At 48.7% G+C, this 24597-nt stretch overlaps 18 non-coding genes and 5 pseudogenes across 18 annotated transcripts; 22 read left to right on the top strand and 1 right to left on the bottom strand.

Moving 5' to 3' along the window:
- Positions 1-9384: 9384 nt before the first annotated feature.
- LOC135015708 (U1 spliceosomal RNA) lies at positions 9385-9549 on the bottom strand. The gene has a single exon (XR_010213903.1). It is a non-coding gene; the product is annotated as a U1 spliceosomal RNA (small nuclear RNA).
- A 2887-nt stretch (positions 9550-12436) lies between these two features.
- On the top strand, positions 12437-12600 carry LOC135015622 (U1 spliceosomal RNA). Its single transcript, XR_010213840.1, has one exon. It is a non-coding gene; the product is annotated as a U1 spliceosomal RNA (small nuclear RNA).
- Positions 12601-12752: 152 nt separating this feature from the next.
- On the top strand, positions 12753-12894 carry LOC135015699 (U1 spliceosomal RNA; annotated as a pseudogene).
- Positions 12895-13589: 695 nt separating this feature from the next.
- LOC135015638 (U1 spliceosomal RNA) lies at positions 13590-13753 on the top strand. Its single transcript, XR_010213855.1, has one exon. It is a non-coding gene; the product is annotated as a U1 spliceosomal RNA (small nuclear RNA).
- A 152-nt stretch (positions 13754-13905) lies between these two features.
- On the top strand, positions 13906-14068 carry LOC135015696 (U1 spliceosomal RNA). The gene has a single exon (XR_010213898.1). It is a non-coding gene; the product is annotated as a U1 spliceosomal RNA (small nuclear RNA).
- Positions 14069-14739: 671 nt separating this feature from the next.
- On the top strand, positions 14740-14903 carry LOC135015625 (U1 spliceosomal RNA). Its single transcript, XR_010213843.1, has one exon. It is a non-coding gene; the product is annotated as a U1 spliceosomal RNA (small nuclear RNA).
- A 152-nt stretch (positions 14904-15055) lies between these two features.
- On the top strand, positions 15056-15197 carry LOC135015705 (U1 spliceosomal RNA; annotated as a pseudogene).
- A 695-nt stretch (positions 15198-15892) lies between these two features.
- Positions 15893-16056, top strand: LOC135015615 (U1 spliceosomal RNA). Its single transcript, XR_010213834.1, has one exon. It is a non-coding gene; the product is annotated as a U1 spliceosomal RNA (small nuclear RNA).
- A 152-nt stretch (positions 16057-16208) lies between these two features.
- Positions 16209-16371, top strand: LOC135015672 (U1 spliceosomal RNA). Its single transcript, XR_010213884.1, has one exon. It is a non-coding gene; the product is annotated as a U1 spliceosomal RNA (small nuclear RNA).
- Positions 16372-17042: 671 nt separating this feature from the next.
- Positions 17043-17205, top strand: LOC135015645 (U1 spliceosomal RNA). The gene has a single exon (XR_010213862.1). It is a non-coding gene; the product is annotated as a U1 spliceosomal RNA (small nuclear RNA).
- A 152-nt stretch (positions 17206-17357) lies between these two features.
- Positions 17358-17520, top strand: LOC135015695 (U1 spliceosomal RNA). Its single transcript, XR_010213897.1, has one exon. It is a non-coding gene; the product is annotated as a U1 spliceosomal RNA (small nuclear RNA).
- A 674-nt stretch (positions 17521-18194) lies between these two features.
- LOC135015614 (U1 spliceosomal RNA) lies at positions 18195-18358 on the top strand. The gene has a single exon (XR_010213833.1). It is a non-coding gene; the product is annotated as a U1 spliceosomal RNA (small nuclear RNA).
- A 152-nt stretch (positions 18359-18510) lies between these two features.
- LOC135015671 (U1 spliceosomal RNA) lies at positions 18511-18673 on the top strand. The gene has a single exon (XR_010213883.1). It is a non-coding gene; the product is annotated as a U1 spliceosomal RNA (small nuclear RNA).
- A 672-nt stretch (positions 18674-19345) lies between these two features.
- Positions 19346-19509, top strand: LOC135015637 (U1 spliceosomal RNA). Its single transcript, XR_010213854.1, has one exon. It is a non-coding gene; the product is annotated as a U1 spliceosomal RNA (small nuclear RNA).
- A 152-nt stretch (positions 19510-19661) lies between these two features.
- LOC135015694 (U1 spliceosomal RNA) lies at positions 19662-19824 on the top strand. The gene has a single exon (XR_010213896.1). It is a non-coding gene; the product is annotated as a U1 spliceosomal RNA (small nuclear RNA).
- A 671-nt stretch (positions 19825-20495) lies between these two features.
- On the top strand, positions 20496-20659 carry LOC135015731 (U1 spliceosomal RNA). The gene has a single exon (XR_010213926.1). It is a non-coding gene; the product is annotated as a U1 spliceosomal RNA (small nuclear RNA).
- Positions 20660-20811: 152 nt separating this feature from the next.
- On the top strand, positions 20812-20953 carry LOC135015703 (U1 spliceosomal RNA; annotated as a pseudogene).
- A 697-nt stretch (positions 20954-21650) lies between these two features.
- Positions 21651-21814, top strand: LOC135015740 (U1 spliceosomal RNA). Its single transcript, XR_010213936.1, has one exon. It is a non-coding gene; the product is annotated as a U1 spliceosomal RNA (small nuclear RNA).
- Positions 21815-21966: 152 nt separating this feature from the next.
- Positions 21967-22129, top strand: LOC135015653 (U1 spliceosomal RNA). The gene has a single exon (XR_010213869.1). It is a non-coding gene; the product is annotated as a U1 spliceosomal RNA (small nuclear RNA).
- A 674-nt stretch (positions 22130-22803) lies between these two features.
- Positions 22804-22967, top strand: LOC135015738 (U1 spliceosomal RNA). The gene has a single exon (XR_010213934.1). It is a non-coding gene; the product is annotated as a U1 spliceosomal RNA (small nuclear RNA).
- A 152-nt stretch (positions 22968-23119) lies between these two features.
- LOC135015692 (U1 spliceosomal RNA) lies at positions 23120-23261 on the top strand (annotated as a pseudogene).
- A 692-nt stretch (positions 23262-23953) lies between these two features.
- LOC135015613 (U1 spliceosomal RNA) lies at positions 23954-24117 on the top strand. The gene has a single exon (XR_010213832.1). It is a non-coding gene; the product is annotated as a U1 spliceosomal RNA (small nuclear RNA).
- A 152-nt stretch (positions 24118-24269) lies between these two features.
- LOC135015691 (U1 spliceosomal RNA) lies at positions 24270-24411 on the top strand (annotated as a pseudogene).
- Positions 24412-24597: the final 186 nt, after the last annotated feature.

Here is a 24597-nt window from a genome sequence, read left to right as displayed (position 1 = left end):
GCTATGTAAGTGGTGTGATTAAAATAATATATACAAAGTGATAGGAAAAATAATAAGTGTTAATAAAGTGTTAGGGTGTGCCGACCTGCAGCAGCCCACCCATACCGACACAGGGGCCACTGCACCCCACACCCACCCCATAAATAATTACATATATATATCTGGGTTAAATTCCCAGTGTAAGGCCACATGGTAATGGCACCTACAGCATCTGAGAGCCAGCTTACCTGGGGATACCCCTGGCTTCCCCTATGGTACTACTAGAGTCAGCAATCCCTCCTAATGCTGACCCATTTGTGCCTCTCTATATACAATACACAAGGTGGAAAGCTGCTCAATCAGATTGTAATGTCACTCAGGTGCTAAAAGGGGAGGGGTAATTCTGTGTAGGAAAAAAACTGTGTTCTCTAATGCACACCGAGTGAATAATATTGCTATATAATAATGGTCAGATAATACGGAGATCTTAGTTGTGTATATCTGCAGATATAGGGTTAAGCCCCCAGGCCGATCGACAAGGCTTCTCCGTCACTGGGGGTCCCTAATACTAGGTATGGGCCCGGGGTGCAGGACCCCACAATGTCGGCACAGGTTGGCCACCCCAGGTCAGCACACAGGTGAAAATTAATAGGGGTTAATAAGAAGCACAGAAGTGCTGTGTAAGTGGTGTGATTAAAATAATATATACAAAGTGATAGGAAAAATAATAAGTGTTAATAAAGTGTTAGGGTGTGCCGACCTGCCGCAGCCCACCCATACCGACACAGGGGCCACTGCACCCCACACCCACCCCATAAATAATTACATATATATATCTGGGTTAAATTCCCAGTGTAAGGCCACATGGTAATGGCACCTACAGCATCTGAGAGCCAGCTTACCTGGGGATACCCCTGGCTTCCCCTATGGCACTACTAGAGTCAGCAATCCCTCCTAATGCTGACCCATTTGTGCCTCTCTATATACAATACACAAGGTGGAAAGCTGCTCAATCAGATTGTAATGTCACTCAGGTGCTAAAAGGGGAGGGGTAATTCTGTGTAGGAAAAAAACTGTGTTCCCTAATGCACACCGAGTGAATAATATTGCTATATAATAATGGTCAGATAATACGGAGATCTTAGTTGCGTATATCTGCAGATATAGGGTTAAGCCCCCAGGCCGATCGACAAGGCTTCTCCGTCACTGGGGGTCCCTAATACTAGGTATGGGCCCGGGGCACAGGACCCCACAATGTCGGCACAGGTCGGCCACCCCAGGTCAGCACACAGGTGAAAATTAATAGGGGTTAATAAGAAGCACAGAAGTGCTATGTAAGTGGTGTGATTAAAATAATATATACAAAGTGATAGGAAAAATAATAAGTGTTAATAAAGTGTTAGGGTGTGCCGACCTGCAGCAGCCCACCCATACCGACACAGGGGCCACTGCACCCCACACCCACCCCATAAATAATTACATATATATATCTGGGTTAAATTCCCAGTGTAAGGCCACATGGTAATGGCACCTACAGCATCTGAGAGCCAGCTTACCTGGGGATACCCCTGGCTTCCCCTATGGTACTACTAGAGTCAGCAATCCCTCCTAATGCTGACCCATTTGTGCCTCTCTATATACAATACACAAGGTGGAAAGCTGCTCAATCAGATTGTAATGTCACTCAGGTGCTAAAAGGGGAGGGGTAATTCTGTGTAGGAAAAAAACTGTGTTCTCTAATGCACACCGAGTGAATAATATTGCTATATAATAATGGTCAGATAATACGGAGATCTTAGTTGTGTATATCTGCAGATATAGGGTTAAGCCCCCAGGCCGATCGACAAGGCTTCTCCGTCACTGGGGGTCCCTAATACTAGGTATGGGCCCGGGGCGCAGGACCCCACAATGTCGGCACAGGTTGGCCACCCCAGGTCAGCACACAGGTGAAAATTAATAGGGGTTAATAAGAAGCACAGAAGTGCTGTGTAAGTGGTGTGATTAAAATAATATATACAAAGTGATAGGAAAAATAATAAGTGTTAATAAAGTGTTAGGGTGTGCCGACCTGCCGCAGCCCACCCATACCGACACAGGGGCCACTGCACCCCACACCCACCCCATAAATAATTACATATATATATCTGGGTTAAATTCCCAGTGTAAGGCCACATGGTAATGGCACCTACAGCATCTGAGAGCCAGCTTACCTGGGGATACCCCTGGCTTCCCCTATGGCACTACTAGAGTCAGCAATCCCTCCTAATGCTGACCCATTTGTGCCTCTCTATATACAATACACAAGGTGGAAAGCTGCTCAATCAGATTGTAATGTCACTCAGGTGCTAAAAGGGGAGGGGTAATTCTGTGTAGGAAAAAAACTGTGTTCTCTAATGCACACCGAGTGAATAATATTGCTATATAATAATGGTCAGATAATACGGAGATCTTAGTTGTGTATATCTGCAGATATAGGGTTAAGCCCCCAGGCCGATCGACAAGGCTTCTCCGTCACTGGGGGTCCCTAATACTAGGTATGGGCCCGGGGCGCAGGACCCCACAATGTCGGTACAGGTCGGCCACCCCAGGTCAGCACACAGGTGAAAATTAATAGGGGTTAATAAGAAGCACAGAAGTGCTATGTAAGTGGTGTGATTAAAATAATATATACAAAGTGATAGGAAAAATAATAAGTGTTAATAAAGTGTTAGGGTGTGCCGACCTGCAGCAGCCCACCCATACCGACACAGGGGCCACTGCACCCCACACCCACCCCATAAATAATGACATATATATATCTGGGTTAAATTCCCAGTGTAAGGCCACATGGTAATGGCACCTACAGCATCTGAGAGCCAGCTTACCTGGGGATACCCCTGGCTTCCCCTATGGCACTACTAGAGTCAGCAATCCCTCCTAATGCTGACCCATTTGTGCCTCTCTATATACAATACACAAGGTGGAAAGCTGCTCAATCAGATTGTAATGTCACTCAGGTGCTAAAAGGGGAGGGGTAATTCTGTGTAGGAAAAAAACTGTGTTCCCTAATGCACACCGAGTGAATAATATTGCTATATAATAATGGTCAGATAATACGGAGATCTTAGTTGCGTATATCTGCAGATATAGGGTTAAGCCCCCAGGCCGATCGACAAGGCTTCTCCGTCACTGGGGGTCCCTAATACTAGGTATGGGCCCGGGGCGCAGGACCCCACAATGTCGGTACAGGTCGGCCACCCCAGGTCAGCACACAGGTGAAAATTAATAGGGGTTAATAAGAAGCACAGAAGTGCTATGTAAGTGGTGTGATTAAAATAATATATACAAAGTGATAGGAAAAATAATAAGTGTTAATAAAGTGTTAGGGTGTGCCGACCTGCAGCAGCCCACCCATACCGACACAGGGGCCACTGCACCCCACACCCACCCCATAAATAATTACATATATATATCTGGGTTAAATTCCCAGTGTAAGGCCACATGGTAATGGCACCTACAGCATCTGAGAGCCAGCTTACCTGGGGATACCCCTGGCTTCCCCTATGGTACTACTAGAGTCAGCAATCCCTCCTAATGCTGACCCATTTGTGCCTCTCTATATACAATACACAAGGTGGAAAGCTGCTCAATCAGATTGTAATGTCACTCAGGTGCTAAAAGGGGAGGGGTAATTCTGTGTAGGAAAAAAACTGTGTTCTCTAATGCACACCGAGTGAATAATATTGCTATATAATAATGGTCAGATAATACGGAGATCTTAGTTGTGTATATCTGCAGATATAGGGTTAAGCCCCCAGGCCGATCGACAAGGCTTCTCCGTCACTGGGGGTCCCTAATACTAGGTATGGGCCCGGGGTGCAGGACCCCACAATGTCGGCACAGGTTGGCCACCCCAGGTCAGCACACAGGTGAAAATTAATAGGGGTTAATAAGAAGCACAGAAGTGCTGTGTAAGTGGTGTGATTAAAATAATATATACAAAGTGATAGGAAAAATAATAAGTGTTAATAAAGTGTTAGGGTGTGCCGACCTGCCGCAGCCCACCCATACCGACACAGGGGCCACTGCACCCCACACCCACCCCATAAATAATTACATATATATATCTGGGTTAAATTCCCAGTGTAAGGCCACATGGTAATGGCACCTACAGCATCTGAGAGCCAGCTTACCTGGGGATACCCCTGGCTTCCCCTATGGCACTACTAGAGTCAGCAATCCCTCCTAATGCTGACCCATTTGTGCCTCTCTATATACAATACACAAGGTGGAAAGCTGCTCAATCAGATTGTAATGTCACTCAGGTGCTAAAAGGGGAGGGGTAATTCTGTGTAGGAAAAAAACTGTGTTCCCTAATGCACACCGAGTGAATAATATTGCTATATAATAATGGTCAGATAATACGGAGATCTTAGTTGCGTATATCTGCAGATATAGGGTTAAGCCCCCAGGCCGATCGACAAGGCTTCTCCGTCACTGGGGGTCCCTAATACTAGGTATGGGCCCGGGGCACAGGACCCCACAATGTCGGCACAGGTCGGCCACCCCAGGTCAGCACACAGGTGAAAATTAATAGGGGTTAATAAGAAGCACAGAAGTGCTATGTAAGTGGTGTGATTAAAATAATATATACAAAGTGATAGGAAAAATAATAAGTGTTAATAAAGTGTTAGGGTGTGCCGACCTGCAGCAGCCCACCCATACCGACACAGGGGCCACTGCACCCCACACCCACCCCATAAATAATTACATATATATATCTGGGTTAAATTCCCAGTGTAAGGCCACATGGTAATGGCACCTACAGCATCTGAGAGCCAGCTTACCTGGGGATACCCCTGGCTTCCCCTATGGTACTACTAGAGTCAGCAATCCCTCCTAATGCTGACCCATTTGTGCCTCTCTATATACAATACACAAGGTGGAAAGCTGCTCAATCAGATTGTAATGTCACTCAGGTGCTAAAAGGGGAGGGGTAATTCTGTGTAGGAAAAAAACTGTGTTCTCTAATGCACACCGAGTGAATAATATTGCTATATAATAATGGTCAGATAATACGGAGATCTTAGTTGTGTATATCTGCAGATATAGGGTTAAGCCCCCAGGCCGATCGACAAGGCTTCTCCGTCACTGGGGGTCCCTAATACTAGGTATGGGCCCGGGGCGCAGGACCCCACAATGTCGGCACAGGTTGGCCACCCCAGGTCAGCACACAGGTGAAAATTAATAGGGGTTAATAAGAAGCACAGAAGTGCTGTGTAAGTGGTGTGATTAAAATAATATATACAAAGTGATAGGAAAAATAATAAGTGTTAATAAAGTGTTAGGGTGTGCCGACCTGCCGCAGCCCACCCATACCGACACAGGGGCCACTGCACCCCACACCCACCCCATAAATAATTACATATATATATCTGGGTTAAATTCCCAGTGTAAGGCCACATGGTAATGGCACCTACAGCATCTGAGAGCCAGCTTACCTGGGGATACCCCTGGCTTCCCCTATGGCACTACTAGAGTCAGCAATCCCTCCTAATGCTGACCCATTTGTGCCTCTCTATATACAATACACAAGGTGGAAAGCTGCTCAATCAGATTGTAATGTCACTCAGGTGCTAAAAGGGGAGGGGTAATTCTGTGTAGGAAAAAAACTGTGTTCTCTAATGCACACCGAGTGAATAATATTGCTATATAATAATGGTCAGATAATACGGAGATCTTAGTTGTGTATATCTGCAGATATAGGGTTAAGCCCCCAGGCCGATCGACAAGGCTTCTCCGTCACTGGGGGTCCCTAATACTAGGTATGGGCCCGGGGCGCAGGACCCCACAATGTCGGCACAGGTCGGCCACCCCAGGTCAGCACACAGGTGAAAATTAATAGGGGTTAATAAGAAGCACAGAAGTGCTGTGTAAGTGGTGTGATTAAAATAATATATACAAAGTGATAGGAAAAATAATAAGTGTTAATAAAGTGTTAGGGTGTGCCGACCTGCAGCAGCCCACCCATACCGACACAGGGGCCACTGCACCCCACACCCACCCCATAAATAATTACATATATATATCTGGGTTAAATTCCCAGTGTAAGGCCACATGGTAATGGCACCTACAGCATCTGAGAGCCAGCTTACCTGGGGATACCCCTGGCTTCCCCTATGGCACTACTAGAGTCAGCAATCCCTCCTAATGCTGACCCATTTGTGCCTCTCTATATACAATACACAAGGTGGAAAGCTGCTCAATCAGATTGTAATGTCACTCAGGTGCTAAAAGGGGAGGGGTAATTCTGTGTAGGAAAAAAACTGTGTTCCCTAATGCACACCGAGTGAATAATATTGCTATATAATAATGGTCAGATAATACGGAGATCTTAGTTGCGTATATCTGCAGATATAGGGTTAAGCCCCCAGGCCGATCGACAAGGCTTCTCCGTCACTGGGGGTCCCTAATACTAGGTATGGGCCCGGGGCACAGGACCCCACAATGTCGGCACAGGTCGGCCACCCCAGGTCAGCACACAGGTGAAAATTAATAGGGGTTAATAAGAAGCACAGAAGTGCTATGTAAGTGGTGTGATTAAAATAATATATACAAAGTGATAGGAAAAATAATAAGTGTTAATAAAGTGTTAGGGTGTGCCGACCTGCAGCAGCCCACCCATACCGACACAGGGGCCACTGCACCCCACACCCACCCCATAAATAATTACATATATATATCTGGGTTAAATTCCCAGTGTAAGGCCACATGGTAATGGCACCTACAGCATCTGAGAGCCAGCTTACCTGGGGATACCCCTGCCTTCCCCTATGGCACTACTAGAGTCAGCAATCCCTCCTAATGCTGACCCATTTGTGCCTCTCTATATACAATACACAAGGTGGAAAGCTGCTCAATCAGATTGTAATGTCACTCAGGTGCTAAAAGGGGAGGGGTAATTCTGTGTAGGAAAAAAACTGTGTTCCCTAATGCACACCGAGTGAATAATATTGCTATATAATAATGGTCAGATAATACGGAGATCTTAGTTGCGTATATCTGCAGATATAGGGTTAAGCCCCCAGGCCGATCGACAAGGCTTCTCCGTCACTGGGGGTCCCTAATACTAGGTATGGGCCCGGGGCGCAGGACCCCACAATGTCGGCACAGGTCGGCCACCCCAGGTCAGCACACAGGTGAAAATTAATAGGGGTTAATAAGAAGCACAGAAGTGCTATGTAAGTGGTGTGATTAAAATAATATATACAAAGTGATAGGAAAAATAATAAGTGTTAATAAAGTGTTAGGGTGTGCCGACCTGCAGCAGCCCACCCATACCGACACAGGGGCCACTGCACCCCACACCCACCCCATAAATAATTACATATATATATCTGGGTTAAATTCCCAGTGTAAGGCCACATGGTAATGGCACCTACAGCATCTGAGAGCCAGCTTACCTGGGGATACCCCTGCCTTCCCCTATGGCACTACTAGAGTCAGCAATCCCTCCTAATGCTGACCCATTTGTGCCTCTCTATATACAATACACAAGGTGGAAAGCTGCTCAATCAGATTGTAATGTCACTCAGGTGCTAAAAGGGGAGGGGTAATTCTGTGTAGGAAAAAAACTGTGTTCCCTAATGCACACCGAGTGAATAATATTGCTATATAATAATGGTCAGATAATACGGAGATCTTAGTTGCGTATATCTGCAGATATAGGGTTAAGCCCCCAGGCCGATCGACAAGGCTTCTCCGTCACTGGGGGTCCCTAATACTAGGTATGGGCCCGGGGCGCAGGACCCCACAATGTCGGCACAGGTCGGCCACCCCAGGTCAGCACACAGGTGAAAATTAATAGGGGTTAATAAGAAGCACAGAAGTGCTATGTAAGTGGTGTGATTAAAATAATATATACAAAGTGATAGGAAAAATAATAAGTGTTAATAAAGTGTTAGGGTGTGCCGACCTGCAGCAGCCCACCCATACCGACACAGGGGCCACTGCACCCCACACCCACCACATAAATAATTACATATATATATCTGGGTTAAATTCCCAGTGTAAGGCCACATGGTAATGGCACCTACAGCATCTGAGAGCTAGCTTACCTGGGGATACCCCTGGAGGGCAGTGTGTGTGTGACTGACCTTAGGAAGAAACCGGAGCCTCCGCTGCAGTGACCCAGCAACCAGGGCACGGGAGTATACTGCGCCGCTGGGAGTGATGGAGCTGCAGTAAAGATGTCTATTAGACCTAGCCTGCTGCAGCCCTTGTAGATTCTTATAAAAAAAGTTCTTCTTTTCTTGTCAAAATTAATAGCTAAGAATAGGCTGCCTGAGGCAGCCCCCTGTTAAGTGGCCTGCTACTGAAGGCACCAACTACAAACTGAGCTCCCTGTTCATGGAAGCGAGGTTATAGAGGAGGGGGCGCTGAGCATCTTGGGAACAGTCAAAAGCTTTGAGCCTGTTGGTGCCTCAGATCAAGATCCTACTCTACACCCCAATGTGAATCCTTGTGGAGTCCAGTGTACCCCACAGAAGAAATGAATGTGTCACACCCATTGGCAGCAACATTAGAATAGCTGCTGATGGGCACAATTGAGAAAGGAAGGGGGGAAAACATTTGAATCCAGCACATATATGTAATTTGAATATGTAATTTGTACCTTCCTACTTTAAAATGTAATGGATGAACCTCACCCTGTGAGAACTATCTTCATGATCAAGAGATCTCATACGCAAGAAAAGCATGTGTTGAGATAGGGCTGTGGAGGGCGGCTGCTCGGGCACACCCCCGTCAAGTTGAGGAGATTCAACTGAGGAAGCACAAGAAAACTCTTGTCTGGGGACAACAACTACAGGGAGACCACATATTTTCAGATAAACATGAGAGGGCGGAAGGCTGCCTAATACTGAAGCACCCACAAACATCAATCCATATGCAACAACTAGTGCAAGCATTCCTGGGGAAAGGTCTGCAGCAGACGGATTTGCATACGGTGATGTCATCCAAGCAGTAGGCCAAAGTTGGCTGGAACCCTCATCTGCATATGAAAAGAGAAAAGGGGCGCTTGCATGACCCCTAGTTCGCATTGAACACCCCCACCCTCCTTCGGTGTGGGGCTCATGTTGGCCATGCCCCTGCCCCTGAAGCATTCAAGCTGATTTCTTGCAGCAGCTGGGCACTGTAACAGCTCCAGAGCTGCTCTGCAAGGCAAGTAAAAGGGCGTGGGCCCTGCAGCACTACCTGTAGTTCGCATTGTGCGTTGGAAGGCACAAAGTAAGCAGACGGGAGAAGTCAGGATAGTGCGCAAGGGCATAGAAGGGAGGGGCTCAAGAAAAGAGAAGTGGAAACAGACAGCAAACTAGGCTGGAGAGAGACCTGAGACAAAGAGATCTGAATTATACCAGAGCCAACCAGGGGAAAGCACAAATGCAGTCCCCCCCCTACCACAAATTATGCAGTCGAGTTTCCCACATTTGGGGAAATCACAGAGGTCAGCATACCCAGAATGCAATGAATGAACCTCACCCTGGGAAAACAATCTTCATGACCATGGTATCACCTATGCAAAATAAGTATGATTTGAGATAGGGCTGGGGAGGGCCGCTGCTCAGGCACACCTCCGTCAAGTAAAGGAGATTCAACTGAGGCAGCACAAGGGAACTCTCATCTGGGGACAACAACTGCAGGGAGAACACATTTTCAGACGAATGTGGGAGGGCAGAAGGCTGCCTAATACTGAAGCACCCCCCAAACAACAAACCAAATGCAACAGCTAGTGCAAGCATTCCTTGGGGAAGGCCTGCAGCAGATGGATTCGCATATGGTGATGTCATCCAAGCAATGGGCATAGTTGGCTGCAACCCTCGTCTGCATATGAAAAGAGAAAATGGTCACGCAGGGCATGGCGGCCTTTGTGGGGTTGCGCTTGGATGACCCCTAGATCGCTTTATACACCCCCATCAGTGTGGGGCTCATGTTGGCCATGCCCAAGCCCCTGAAGCATTCAAGCTGATTTCTTGCAGCAGCTGGACCCAGTAACAGCTCCAGAGTTGCTCTACAAGACAAGTAAAAGGGTGTGAGCCCTGCAGCACCACCTGTAGTTTGCATACACACATATATAGGACAGCATCTCTTATATGCCCCAGGGGCAATAAAATAGTAGCCTTATCTAGGGTATCCGTCCATGCCGCTACAGCACTACACACCCAGGCCGACGCAATTGCCGGTCTGAGTAAGGTACCTGAATGTGTATAAATGGACTTCAGGGTAATCTCCTGTTTGCGGTCAGCAGACTCTTTGAGGGAAGCCGTATCCTGGGACGGGAGGGCTACCTTCTTGGATAAGCGTGTTAATGCTTTGTCCACCCAAGGGGAGGATTCCCATCGTAACCTATCCGTTGATGGGAAAGGATACGCCATAAGAATCCTTTTGGAAATCTGCAGGGGATTCCCAAGCTTTTTCACATAACTCGTTTAGCTCGTGTGAGGGGGGAAAGGTTACCTCAGGCTTCTTTACCTTGTACATATGTACCCTCTTGTCAGGGATAGGGGGCTCCTCTGTGATGTGCAAAACATTTTTTATTGCCATAATCATATATCAAATGTATTTTGCCAATTTTGGCTGTAACTTTGCATCATCGTAATCGACAATGGAGTCAGAATCCGTGTCGGTATCTGTGTCAACAATCTGGATAGTGGGCGCTTATGAGACCCTGACAGTCCCTGCGACATAGGATCAGGCATGGGTTGAAACCCTGACTGTCGCAAAGCTTCAGCCTTGTCTAATCTTTTGTGCAATGAGTTTACACTAGCATTTAAAACATTCCACATATCCATCCAGTCAGGTGTCGGCGGAGACACCACGTTCATTTGCTCCCGCTCCTCTCTAATATAGCCTTCTTCCTCAGACATGTCGACACACGCGTACCGACACACCACACACACAGGGAATACTTTTACTGAAGACATTTCCCCCACAAGGCCCTTTGGAGAGACAGAGAGAGAGTATGCCAGCACATACCCCAGCGCTATATAACCCAGGAATAGCACAGTAACTTAATGTTTGCACAGTAGCGCTGCTGTATGTAATTTGCGCCGAATTATGTGCCCCCCCCCTCTCTTTTCAACCCTCTTGTCTACCGTGGTATAAGCAGGGGAGAGTCCGGGGAGCTTCCTCTCAGCGGTGCTGTGGAGAAAAAATGGCGCTGGTGATTGCTGAGGGAGAAGCCCCGCCCCCTCGGCGGCGGGCTTCTGTCCAGTTTAAACTGTACAATTGGCGGGGGCTCATACATATATACAGTGCCCAGCTGTATATATGTTATATTTTTGCCAAAAAGAGGTTTATATTGCAGCCCAGGGCGCCCCCCCTGCGCCCTGCACCCTTACAGTGACCGGAGTATGTGAGGTGTATGGGAGCAATGTCGCACAGCTGCAGTGCTGTGCGTTACCTCAATGAAGATCATGAAGTCCTCTGCCGCCTCTGAAGTCTTCTTTTCTTCTCATACTCACCCGGCTTCTATCTTCCGGCTCTGCGAGGGGGACGGACGGCGAGGGTGAGATCCTGCGTACCAATCCCTTTGGAGCTAATCCCTTTGGAGCTAATGGTGTCCAGTAGCTTAAGAAGCAGGACCTTGCAACTCGGAGAGTAGGGCTGCTTCTCCCCCCTCAGTCCCTCGATGCAGGGAGTCTGTTGCCAGCAGTGCTCCCTGAAAATTAAAAACCTAGCAAAATACTTTCTGTCAGAAAGCTCAGGAGAGCTCCTGAAAAGCACCCAGTCTCCACTGGGCACAGTATCAAACTGAGGTATGGAGGAGGGGCATAGAGGGAGGAGCCAGTGCACACCCAGAACTAAAGTCTTTCTTAAAGTGCCCATGTCTCCTGCGGAGCCCGTCTATCCCCATGGTCCTTACGGAGTCCCAAGAATCCTCTAGGACGTTAGAGAAAATAGGATTTTAATACCTACCGGTAAATCCTTTTCTCTTAGTCCGTAGAGGATGCTGGGCACCCGTCCCAGTGCGTACTGTGTCTGCAGTTATTAAATGGCCCTTAACTCCAGAACATTTATGTGGAGACAACTTTCCCGACTTGACCATCTTCCTTGGACGTTTTCCCCCTGTGTGACTGCTCCCCAGCCTCGGAGGGCTGCATCCATGGTCCCTAGGATCCAGTCCTGGATCCCGAACCTTCGCCCCTCTAGGAGGTGAGAACTGTGCAGCCACCAATGGAGTGAGATTCTGGTCTTGGAAGACAGGATTATCCTCCGGTGCGTGTGTAGGTGGGATCCGGACCACTTGTCCAACAGGTCCCACTGGAACAGTAAAGCCACGCCCATCCCAACGAAGCCACACACCCTATTTTGCGGCGCGCGCACATTTATCCCTTTAATAGTGCCAATTGTGGGGAGCGCCAAAGAATTTTTTGGCTTGGGGGAGAAAAATTTCTAGTTACGCCACTGATCCCAAATCATACTTATTTTGCATAGGAGATACCATGGTCATGAAGATTGTTCTCCCAGGGTGAGGTTCATTCATTGCATTCTGGGTATGCTGACCCCTGTAATTTCCCCAAATGTGGGAAACTCGACTGCATTATTTGTGGTAGTGGGGGACTGTGTTTGTGCTTTCCTCTGGTCAGCTCTGGTAAAAGTCAGATTTCTTTGTCTCAGATTTTCCTCTAGCCTTGTTCTTCTTTCGAGAGTTCCCTTGTGCTGCCTCAGTTGGATTTCCTTCACTTGACAGGGGGGTGCCCGAGCAGCGACCCTCCCCAGCTCTAGCCCAACTCCTACTTACCTGCCAGGTGAGATACTATGCTCATGAAGTTGCTTCTCCCAGGGCAAGGCTCACCCATTGCACTCTGGGTGTGCTGCCCCTGCGATTTCCGCAAATGTGGGAAACTTGACTGCATAATTTGTGTTTCCCCTGGTCGGCTCTCATATGATTCAGATCTCTTTGTCTCAGGTCTCTCTCCAGCCTAGTTTGCTGTCTGTTTCCACTTCTTTTTTCTTGAGCCCCTCCCGTCAATACCCTTGTGCACTATCCTGACTTCTCCTCCCGTCTGCTTACTTTGTGCCTTCCAATGCACAATGCAATCTACAGGTAGTGCTGCAGGGCCCACACCTTTTTACTTGCCTTACAGAGCAGCTCTGGAGCTGTTACAGTGCCCAGCTGCTGCAAGAAATCAGCTTGAATGCTTCAGGGGCTGGGGCATGGCCAACATGAGCCCCACACCGAAGGAGGGTGGGGGTGTTTAATGCGAACTAGGGGTCATCCAAGCGCCGCAAAAGGCCGCCATGCCCTGCATACCCCTTTTCTCTTTTCATATATAGATGAGGGTTCCAGCCAACTTTGGCCCACTGCTTGGATGACATCACCGTATGCAAATCCGTCTTCTGCAGACCTTCCCCCAGGAATGCTTGTACTAGTTGTTGCATTTGGTTTGTTGTTTGGGGGTGCTTCAGTATTAGGCAGCCTTCTGCCCTCCCATGTTCATCTGAAAATATGTGTTCTCCCTGCAGTTGTTGTCCCCAGATGAGAGTTCCCTTGTGCTGCCTCAGTTGAATCTCCTTTATTTGACAGAGATGTGCCTGAGCAGCGGCCCTCCCCAGCCCTATCCCAAATCATACTTATTTTGCATAGGAGATACCATGGTCATGAAGATTGATCTCCCAGGGTGAGGTTCATTCATTGCATTCTGGGTATGCTGACCCCTATGATTTCCCCAAATGTGGGAAACTCGACTGCATTATTTGTGGTAGTGGGGGACTGTGTTTGTTCTTTCCTCTGGTCAGCTCTGGTAAAAGTCAGATTTCTTTGACTCAGATCTTCCTCTAGCCTTGTTCTTCTTTCGAGAGTTTCCTTGTGCTGCCTCAGTTGTATCTCCTTCACTTGACAGGGGGGTGCCCGAGCAGCGACCCTCCCCAGCTCTAGCCCAACTCCTACTTACCTGCTAGGTGAGATACTATGATCATGAAGGTGCTTCTCCCAGGGCAAGGCTCACCCATTTCACTCTGGGTGTGCTGCTCCTGCGATTTCTCCAAATGTGGGAAACTTGACTGCATAATTTGTGTTTCCCCTGGTCGGCTCTCGTATAATTCAGATCTCTTTGTCTCAGGTCTCTCTCCAGCCTAGTTTGCTGTCTGTTTCCACTTCTCTTTTCTTGAGCCGCTCCCTTCTATGCCCTTGAGCACTATCCTGACTTCTCCCGTCTGCTTAATTTGTGCCTTCCAACGCACAATGCAAACTACAGGTAGTGCTGCAGGGCCCACACCCTTTTATTTGCCTTACAGAGCAGCTCTGGAGCTGTTACAGTGCCCAGCTGCTGCAAGAAATCAGCTTGAATGCTTCAGGGGCTGGGGCATAGCCAACATGAGCCCCACACCGAAGGAGGGTGGAGGTGTTTAATGCGAACTAGGGGTCATCCAAGCACCGCAAAAGGCCGCCATGCCCTGCATGCCCCTTTTCTCTTTTCATATGCAGACGAGGGTTGAAGCCAACTTTGACTCACTGCTTGGATGACATCACCATATGCAAATCCATCTGCTGCAGGCCTTCCCCCAGGAATGCTTGCACTAGTTGTTGCATTTGGTTTGTTGTTTGGGGGTGCTTCAGATTTAGGCAGCCTTCTGCCCTCCCATGTTCATCTGAAAATATGTGTTCTCCCTGCTGTTGTTGTCCCCAGATGAGAGTTCCCTTGTGCTGCCTCAGTTGAATCTCCTTTACTTGACAGAGATGTGCCTGAGCAGCGGCCCTCCCCAGCCCTATCCCAAATCATACTTATTTTGCATAGGAGATACCATGGTCATGAAGATTGATCTCCCAGGGTGAGGTTCATTCATTGCATTCTGGGTATGCTGACCCCTATGATTTCCCCAAATGTGGGAAACTCAACTGCATTATTTGTCGTAGTGGAGGACTGTGTTTGTGCTTTCCTCTGGTCAGCTCTGGTAAAAGTCAGATTTCTTTGTCTCAGATCTTCCTCTAGCCTTGTTCTTCTTTCAAGAGTTCCCTTGTGCTTCCTCAGTTGGATTTCCTTCACTTGACAGGGGGGTGCCCGAGCAGCGACCCTCCCCAGATCTAGCCCAACTCCTACTTACCTGCCAGGTGAGATACTATGATCATGAAGTTGCTTCTCCCAGGGCAAGGCTCACCCATTGCACTCTTGGTGTGCTGCTCCTGCGATTTCCGCAAATGTGGGAAACTTGACTGCATAATTTGTGTTTCCCCTGGTCGGCTCTCATATAATTCAGATCTCTTTGTCTCAGGTCTCTCTCCAGCCTAGTTTGCTGTCTGTTTCCACTTCTTTTTTCTTGAGCCCCTCCCTTCTATACCCTTGTGCACTATCCTGACTTCTCCTCCCGTCTGCTTACTTTGTGCCTTACAATGCACAATGCGAACTACAGGTAGTGCTGCAGGGCCCACACCCTTTTACTTGCCTTACAGAGCAGCTCTGGAGCTGTTACAGTGCCCAGCTGCTGCAAGAAATCAGCTTGAATGCTTCAGGGGCTGGGGCATAGCCAACATGAGCCCCACACCGAAGGAGGGTGGGGGTGTTTAATGCGAACTAGGGGTCATCCAAGCGCCTCAAAAGGCCGCCATGCCCTGCATACCCCTTTTCTCTTTTCATATGCAGATGAGGGTTCCAGACAACTTTGGCCCACTGCTTGGATGACATCACCGTATGCAAATCCGTCTTCTGCAGACCTTCCCCCAGGAATGCTTGTACTAGTTGTTGCATTTGGTTTGTTGTTTGGGGGTGCTTCAATATTAGGCAGCCTTCTGCCCTCCCATGTTCATCTGAAAATATGTGTTCTCCCTGCAGTTGTTGTCCCCAGATGAGAGTTCCCTTGTGCTGCCTCAGTTGAATCTCCTTTACTTGACAGAGATGTGCCTGAGCAGCGGCCCTCCCCAGCCCTATCCCAAATCATACTTATTTTGCATAGGAGATGCCATGGTCATGAAGATTGTTCTCCCAGGGTGAGGTTCATTCATTGCATTCTGGGTATGCTGACCCCTGTGATTTCCCCAATTGTGGGAAACTCGACTGCATTATTTGTGGTAGTGGGGGACTGTGTTTGTGCTTTCCTCTGGTCAGCTCTGGTAAAAGTCAGATTTCTTTGTCTCAGATCTTGCTGTAGCCTTGTTCTTCTTTCGAGAGTTCCCTTGTGCTGCCTCAGTTGGATCTCCTTCACTTGACAGGGGGGTGCCCGAGCAGCGACCCTCCCCAGCTCTAGCCCAACTCCTACTTACCTGCCAGGTGAGATACTATGATCAGGAAGGTGCTTCTCCCAAGGCAAGGCTCACCCATTGCACTCTGGGTGTGCTGCTCCTGTGATTTCCCAAAATGTGGGACACTTGACTGCATAATTTGTGTTTCCTCTGGTCGGCTCTCGTATAATTCAGATCTCTTTGCATCAGGTCTCTCTCCAGCCTAGTTTGCTGTCTGTTTCCACTTCTCTTTTCTTGAGCCGTTCCCTTTTATGCCCTTGCGCACTATACTGACTTCTCCCGTCTGCTTACTTTGTGCCTTGCAACGCACAATGCGAACTACAGGTAGTGCTGCAGGTCCCACAACCTTTTATTTGCCTTACAGAGCAGCTCTGGAGCTGTTACAGAGCCCAGCTTCTGCAAGAAATCAGCTTGAATGCTTCAGGGGCTGGGGCATAGCCAACATGAGCCCCACACCGAAGGAGGGTGGAGGTGTTTAATGTGAACTAGGGGTCATCCAAGCGCCGCAAAAGGCCGCCATGCCCTGCATACCCCTTTTCTCTTTTCATATATAGATGAGGGTTCCAGCCAACTTTGGCCCACTGCTTGGATGACATCACCGTATGCAAATCCGTCTTCTGCAGACCTTCCCCCAGGAATGCTTGTACTAGTTGTTGCATTTGGTTTGTTGTTTGGGGGTGCTTCAGTATTAGGCAGCCTTCTGCCCTCCCATGTTCATCTGAAAATATGTGTTCTCCCTGCAGTTGTTGTCCCCAGATGAGAGTTCCCTTGTGCTGCCTCAGTTGAATCTCCTTTACTTGACAGAGATGTGCCTGAGCAGCGGCCCTCCCCAGCCCTATCCCAAATCATACTTATTTTGCATAGGAGATACCATGGTCATGAAGATTGATCTCCCAGGGTGAGGTTCATTCATGCATTCTGGGTATGCTGACCCCTATGATTTCCCCAAATGTGGGAAACTCGACTGCATTATTTGTGGTAGTGGGGGACTGTGTTTGTTCTTTCCTCTGGTCAGCTCTGGTAACAGTCAGATTTCTTTGTCTCAGATCTTCCTCTAGCCTTGTTCTTCTTTCGAGAGTTTCCTTGTGCTGCCTCAGTTGTATCTCCTTCACTTGACAGGGGGGTGCCCGAGCAGCGACCCTCCCCAGCTCTAGCCCAACTCCTACTTACCTGCTAGGTGAGATACTATGATCATGAAGGTGCTTCTCCCAGGGCAAGGCTCACCCATTTCACTCTGGGTGTGCTGCTCCTGCGATTTCTCCAAATGTGGGAAACTTGACTGCATAATTTGTGTTTCCCCTGGTCGGCTCTCGTATAATTCAGATCTCTTTGTCTCAGGTCTCTCTCCAGCCTAGTTTGCTGTCTGTTTCCACTTCTTTTTTCTTGAGCCCCTCCCTTCTATACCCTTGTGCACTATCCTGACTTCTCCTCCCGTCTGCTTACTTTGTGCCTTACAATGCACAATGCGAACTACAGGTAGTGCTGCAGGGCCCACACCCTTTTACTTGCCTTACAGAGCAGCTCTGGAGCTGTTACAGTGCCCAGCTGCTGCAAGAAATCAGCTTGAATGCTTCAGGGGCTGGGGCATAGCCAACATGAGCCCCACACCGAAGGAGGGTGGGGGTGTTTAATGCGAACTAGGGGTCATCCAAGCGCCTCAAAAGGCCGCCATGCCCTGCATACCCCTTTTCTCTTTTCATATGCAGATGAGGGTTCCAGACAACTTTGGCCCACTGCTTGGATGACATCACCGTATGCAAATCCGTCTTCTGCAGACCTTCCCCCAGGAATGCTTGTACTAGTTGTTGCATTTGGTTTGTTGTTTGGGGGTGCTTCAATATTAGGCAGCCTTCTGCCCTCCCATGTTCATCTGAAAATATGTGTTCTCCCTGCAGTTGTTGTCCCCAGATGAGAGTTCCCTTGTGCTGCCTCAGTTGAATCTCCTTTACTTGACAGAGATGTGCCTGAGCAGCGGCCCTCCCCAGCCCTATCCCAAATCATACTTATTTTGCATAGGAGATGCCATGGTCATGAAGATTGTTCTCCCAGGGTGAGGTTCATTCATTGCATTCTGGGTATGCTGACCCCTGTGATTTCCCCAATTGTGGGAAACTCGACTGCATTATTTGTGGTAGTGGGGGACTGTGTTTGTGCTTTCCTCTGGTCAGCTCTGGTAAAAGTCAGATTTCTTTGTCTCAGATCTTGCTCTAGCCTTGTTCTTCTTTCGAGAGTTCCCTTGTGCTGCCTCAGTTGGATCTCCTTCACTTGACAGGGGGGTGCCCGAGCAGCGACCCTCCCCAGCTCTAGCCCAACTCCTACTTACCTGCCAGGTGAGATACTATGATCAGGAAGGTGCTTCTCCCAAGGCAAGGCTCACCCATTGCACTCTGGGTGTGCTGCTCCTGTGATTTCCCAAAATGTGGGACACTTGACTGCATAATTTGTGTTTCCTCTGGTCGGCTCTCGTATAATTCAGATCTCTTTGCATCTGGTCTCTCTCCAGCCTAGTTTGCTGTCTGTTTCCACTTCTCTTTTCTTGAGCCGTTCCCTTTTATGCCCTTGCGCACTATACTGACTTCTCCCGTCTGCTTACTTTGTGCCTTGCAACGCACAATGCGAACTACAGGTAGTGCTGCAGGTCCCACAACCTTTTATTTGCCTTACAGAGCAGCTCTGGAGCTGTTACAGAGCCCAGCTTCTGCAAGAAATCAGCTTGAATGCTTCAGGGGCTGGGGCATAGCCAACATGAGCCCCACACCGAAGGAGGGTGGAGGTGTTTAATGTGAACTAGGGGTCATCCAAGCGCCGCAAAAGGCCGCCATGCCCTGCATACCCCTTTTCTCTTTTTTATATATAGATGAGGGTTCCAGCCAACTTTGGCCCACTGCTTGGATGACATCACCGTATGCAAATCCGTCTTCTGCAGACCTTCCCCCAGGAATGCTTGTACTAGTTGTTGCATTTGGTTTGTTGTTTGGGGGTGCTTCAGTATTAGGCAGCCTTCTGCCCTCCCATGTTCATCTGAAAATATGTGTTCTCCCTGCAGTTGTTGTCCCCAGATGAGAGTTCCCTTGTGCTGCCTCAGTTGAATCTCCTTTACTTGACAGAGATGTGCCTGAGCAGCGGCCCTCCCCAGCCCTATCCCAAATCATACTTATTTTGCATAGGAGATACCATGGTCATGAAGATTGATCTCCCAGGGTGAGGTTCATTCATTGCATTCTGGGTATGCTGACCCCTATGATTTCCCCAAATGTGGGAAACTCGACTGCATTATTTGTGGTAGTGGGGGACTGTGTTTGTTCTTTCCTCTGGTCAGCTCTGGTAACAGTCAGATTTCTTTGTCTCAGATCTTCCTCTAGCCTTGTTCTTCTTTCGAGAGTTTCCTTGTGCTGCCTCAGTTGTATCTCCTTCACTTGACAGGGGGGTGCCCGAGCAGCGACCCTCCCCAGCTCTAGCCCAACTCCTACTTACCTGCTAGGTGAGATACTATGATCATGAAGGTGCTTCTCCCAGGGCAAGGCTCACCCATTTCACTCTGGGTGTGCTGCTCCTGCGATTTCTCCAAATGTGGGAAACTTGACTGCATAATTTGTGTTTCCCCTGGTCGGCTCTCGTATAATTCAGATCTCTTTGTCTCAGGTCTCTCTCCAGCCTAGTTTGCTGTCTGTTTCCACTTCTCTTTTCTTGAGCCGCTCCCTTCTATGCCCTTGCGCACTATCCTGACTTCTCCCGTCTGCTTAATTTGTGCCTTCCAACGCACAATGCAAACTACAGGTAGTGCTGCAGGGCCCACACCCTTTTATTTGCCTTACAGAGCAGCTCTGGAGCTGTTACAGTGCCCAGCTGCTGCAAGAAATCAGCTTGAATGCTTCAGGGGCTGGGGCATAGCCAACATGAGCCCCACACCGAAGGAGGGTGGAGGTGTTTAATGCGAACTAGGGGTCATCCAAGCGCCGCAAAAGGCCGCCATGCCCTGCATGCCCCTTTTCTCTTTTCATATGCAGACGAGGGTTGAAGCCAACTTTGACTCACTGCTTGGATGACATCACCATATGCAAATCCATCTGCTGCAGGCCTTCCCCCAGGAATGCTTGCACTAGTTGTTGCATTTGGTTTGTTGTTTGGGGGTGCTTCAGTATTAGGCAGCCTTCTGCCCTCCCATGTTCATCTGAAAATATGTGTTCTCCCTGCAGTTGTTGTCCCCAGATGAGAGTTCCCTTGTGCTGCCTCAGTTGAATCTCCTTTACTTGACAGAGATGTGCCTGAGCAGCGGCCCTCCCCAGCCCTATCCCAAATCATACTTATTTTGCATAGGAGATACCATGGTCATGAAGATTGATCTCCCAGGGTGAGGTTCATTCATTGCATTCTGGGTATGCTGACCCCTATGATTTCCCCAAATGTGGGAAACTCAACTGCATTATTTGTGGTAGTGGAGGACTGTGTTTGTGCTTTCCTCTGGTCAGCTCTGGTAAAAGTCAGATTTCTTTGTCTCAGATCTTCCTCTAGCCTTGTTCTTCTTTCAAGAGTTCCCTTGTGCTTCCTCAGTTGGATTTCCTTCACTTGACAGGGGGGTGCCTGAGCAGCGACCCTCCCCAGATCTAGCCCAACTCATACTTACCTGCCAGGTGAGATACTATGATCATGAAGTTGCTTCTCCCAGGGCAAGGCTCACCCATTGCACTCTTGGTGTGCTGCTCCTGCGATTTCCGCAAATGTGGGAAACTTGACTGCATAATTTGTGTTTCCCCTGGTCGGCTCTCATATAATTCAGATCTCTTTGTCTCAGGTCTCTCTCCAGCCTAGTTTGCTGTCTGTTTCCACTTTTTTTTTTCTTGAGCCCCTCCCTTCTATACCCTTGTGCACTATCCTGACTTCTCCTCCCGTCTGCTTACTTTGTGCCTTCCAATGCACAATGCAAACTACAGGTAGTGCTGCAGGGCCCACACCTTTTTACTTGCCTTACAGAGCAGCTCTGGAGCTGTTACAGTGCCCAGCTGCTGCAAGAAATCAGCTTGAATGCTTCAGGGGCTGGGGTCATGGCCAACATGAGCCCCACACCGAAGGAGGGTGGGGGTGTTTAATGCGAACTAGGGGTCATCCAAGCGCCGCAAAAGGCCGCCATGCCCTGCATACCCCTTTTCTCTTTTCATATGTAGATGAGGGTTCCAGCCAACTTTGGCCCACTGCTTGGATGACATCACCGTATGCAAATCCGTCTTCTGCAGACCTTCCCCCAGGAATGCTTGTACTAGTTGTTGCATTTGGTTTGTTGTTTGGGGGTGCTTCAGTATTAGGCAGCCTTCTGCCCTCCCATGTTCATCTGAAAATATGTGTTCTCCCTGCAGTTGTTGTCCTCAGATGAGAGTTCCCTTGTGCTGCCTCAGTTGAATCTCCTTTACTTGACAGAGATGTGCCTGAGCAGCGGCCCTCCCCAGCCCTATCCCAAATCATACTTATTTTGCATAGGAGATACCATGGTCATGAAGATTGATCTCCCAGGGTGAGGTTCATTCATTGCATTCTGGGTATGCTGACCCCTATGATTTCCCCAAATGTGGGAAACTCGACTGCATTATTTGTGGTAGTGGAGGACTGTGTTTGTGCTTTCCTCTGGTCAGCTCTGGTAAAAGTCAGATTTCTTTGTCTCAGATCTTCCTCTAGCCTTGTTCTTCTTTCGAGAGTTCCCTTGTGCTGCCTCAGTTGGATCTCCTTCACTTGACAGGGGGGTGCCCGAGCAGCGACCCTCCTCTGCTCTAGCCCATCTCATACTTACCTGCCAGGTGAGATACTATGATCAGGAAGGTGCTTCTCCCAGGGCAAGGCTCACCCATTGCACTCTGGGTGTGCTGCTCCTGTGATTTCCCCAAATGTGGGACACTTGACTGCATAATTTGTGTTTCCTCTGGTCGGCTCTCGTATAATTCAGATCTCTTTGTCTCAGGTCTATCTCCAGCCTAGTTTGCTGTCTGTTTCCACTTCTTTTTTCTTGAGCCCCTCCCTTCTATACCCTTGTGCACTATCCTGACTTCTCCTCCCGTCTGCTTACTTTGTGCCTTACAATGCACAATGCGAACTACAGGTAGTGCTGCAGGGCCCACACCCTTTTACTTGCCTTACAGAGCAGCTCTGGAGCTGTTACAGTGCCCAGCTGCTGCAAGAAATCAGCTTGAATGCTTCAGGGGCTGGGGCATAGCCAACATGAGCCCCACACCGAAGGAGGGTGGGGGTGTTTAATGCGAACTAGGGGTCATCCAAGCGCCTCAAAAGGCCGCCATGCCCTGCATACCCCTTTTCTCTTTTCATATGCAGACGAGGGTTGAAGCCAACTTTGACCCACTGCTTGGATGACATCACCATATGCAAATCCATCTGCTGCAGGCCTTCCCCCAGGAATGCTTGCACTAGTTGTTGCATTTGGTTTGTTGTTTGGGGGTGCTTCAGTATTAGGCAGCCTTCTGCCCTCCCATGTTCATCTGAAAATATGTGTTCTCCCTGCAGTTGTTGTCCCCAGATGAGAGTTCCCTTGTGCTGCCTCAGTTGAATCTCCTTTACTTGACAGAGATGTGCCTGAGCAGCGGCCCTCCCCAGCCCTATCCCAAATCATACTTATTTTGCATAGGAGATACCATGGTCATGAAGATTGTTCTCCCAGGGTGAGGTTCATTCATTGCATTCTGGGTATGCTGACCCCTATGATTTCCCCAAATGTGGGAAACTCGACTGCATTATTTGTGGTAGTGGGGGACTGTGTTTGTTCTTTCCTCTGGTCAGCTCTGGTAAAAGTCAGATTTATTTGTCTCAGATCTTCCTCTAGCCTTGTTCTTCTTTCGAGAGTTTCCTTGTGCTGCCTCAGTTGTATCTCCTTCACTTGACAGGGGGGTGCCCGAGCAGCGACCCTCCCCAGCTCTAGCCCAACTCCTACTTACCTGCTAGGTGAGATACTATGATCATGAAGGTGCTTCTCCCAGGGCAAGGCTCACCCATTTCACTCTGGGTGTGCTGCTCCTGCGATTTCCCCAAATGTGGGAAACTTGACTGCATAATTTGTGTTTCCCCTGGTCGGCTCTCATATAATTCAGATCTCTTTGTCTCAGGTCTCTCTCCAGCCTAGTTTGCTGTCTGTTTCCACTTCTCTTTTCTTGAGCCGCTCCCTTCTATGCCCTTGCGCACTATCCTGACTTCTCCCGCCTGCTTAATTTGTGCCTTCCAACGCACAATGCAAACTACAGGTAGTGCTGCAGGGCCCACACCCTTTTACTTGCCTTACAGAGCAGCTCTGGAGCTGTTACAGTGCCCAGCTGCTGCAAGAAATCAGCTTGAATGCTTCAGGGGCTGGGGCATAGCCAACATGAGCCCCACACCGAAGGAGGGTGGAGGTGTTTAATGCGAACTAGGGGTCATCCAAGCGCCGCAAAAGGCCGCCATGCCCTGCATGCCCCTTTTCTCTTTTCATATGCAGACGAGGGTTGAAGCCAACTTTGACTCACTGCTTGGATGACATCACCATATGCAAATCCATCTGCTGCAGGCATTCCCCCAGGAATGCTTGCACTAGTTGTTGCATTTGGTTTGTTGTTTGGGGGTGCTTCAGTATTAGGCAGCCTTCTGCCCTCCCATGTTCATCTGAAAATATGTGTTCTCCCTGCAGTTGTTGTCCCCAGATGAGAGTTCCCTTGTGCTGCCTCAGTTGAATCTCCTTTACTTGACAGAGATGTGCCTGAGCAGCGGCCCTCCCCAGCCCTATCCCAAATCATACTTATTTTGCATAGGAGATGCCATGGTCATGAAGATTGTTCTCCCAGGGTGAGGTTCATTCATTGCATTCTGGGTATGCTGACCCCTGTGATTTCCCCAATTGTGGGAAACTCGACTGCATTATTTGTGGTAGTGGGGGACTGTGTTTGTGCTTTCCTCTGGTCAGCTCTGGTAAAAGTCAGATTTCTTTGTCTCAGATATTCCTCTAGCCTTGTTCTTCTTTCGAGAGTTCCCTTGTGCTGCCTCAGTTGGATCTCCTTCACTTGACAGGGGGGTGCCCGAGCAGCGACCCTCCCCAGCTCTAGCCCAACTCCTACTTACCTGCCAGGTGAGATACTATGATCAGGAAGGTGCTTCTCCCGGGGCAAGGCTCACCCATTGCACTCTGGGTGTGCTGCCCCTACGATTTCCCCAAATGTGGAAAACTTGACAGCATAATTTGTGTTTCCCCTGGTCGGCTCTCATATAATTCAGATCTCTTTGTCTCAGGTCTCTCTCCAGCCTAGTTTGCTGTCTGTTTCCACTTCTTTTTTCTTGAGCCCCTCTCTTCAATACCCTTGTGCACTATAATGACTTCTCCTCCCGTCTGCTTACTTTGTGTCTTACAATGCACAATGCAAACTACAGGTAGTGCTGCAGGG

This window comes from Pseudophryne corroboree, unplaced genomic scaffold, assembly GCF_028390025.1.
Source record: "Pseudophryne corroboree isolate aPseCor3 unplaced genomic scaffold, aPseCor3.hap2 scaffold_297, whole genome shotgun sequence".
Taxonomy (NCBI): Eukaryota; Metazoa; Chordata; class Amphibia; order Anura; family Myobatrachidae; genus Pseudophryne; species Pseudophryne corroboree.
This window is presented reverse-complemented; position numbering and strand designations above follow the sequence as displayed.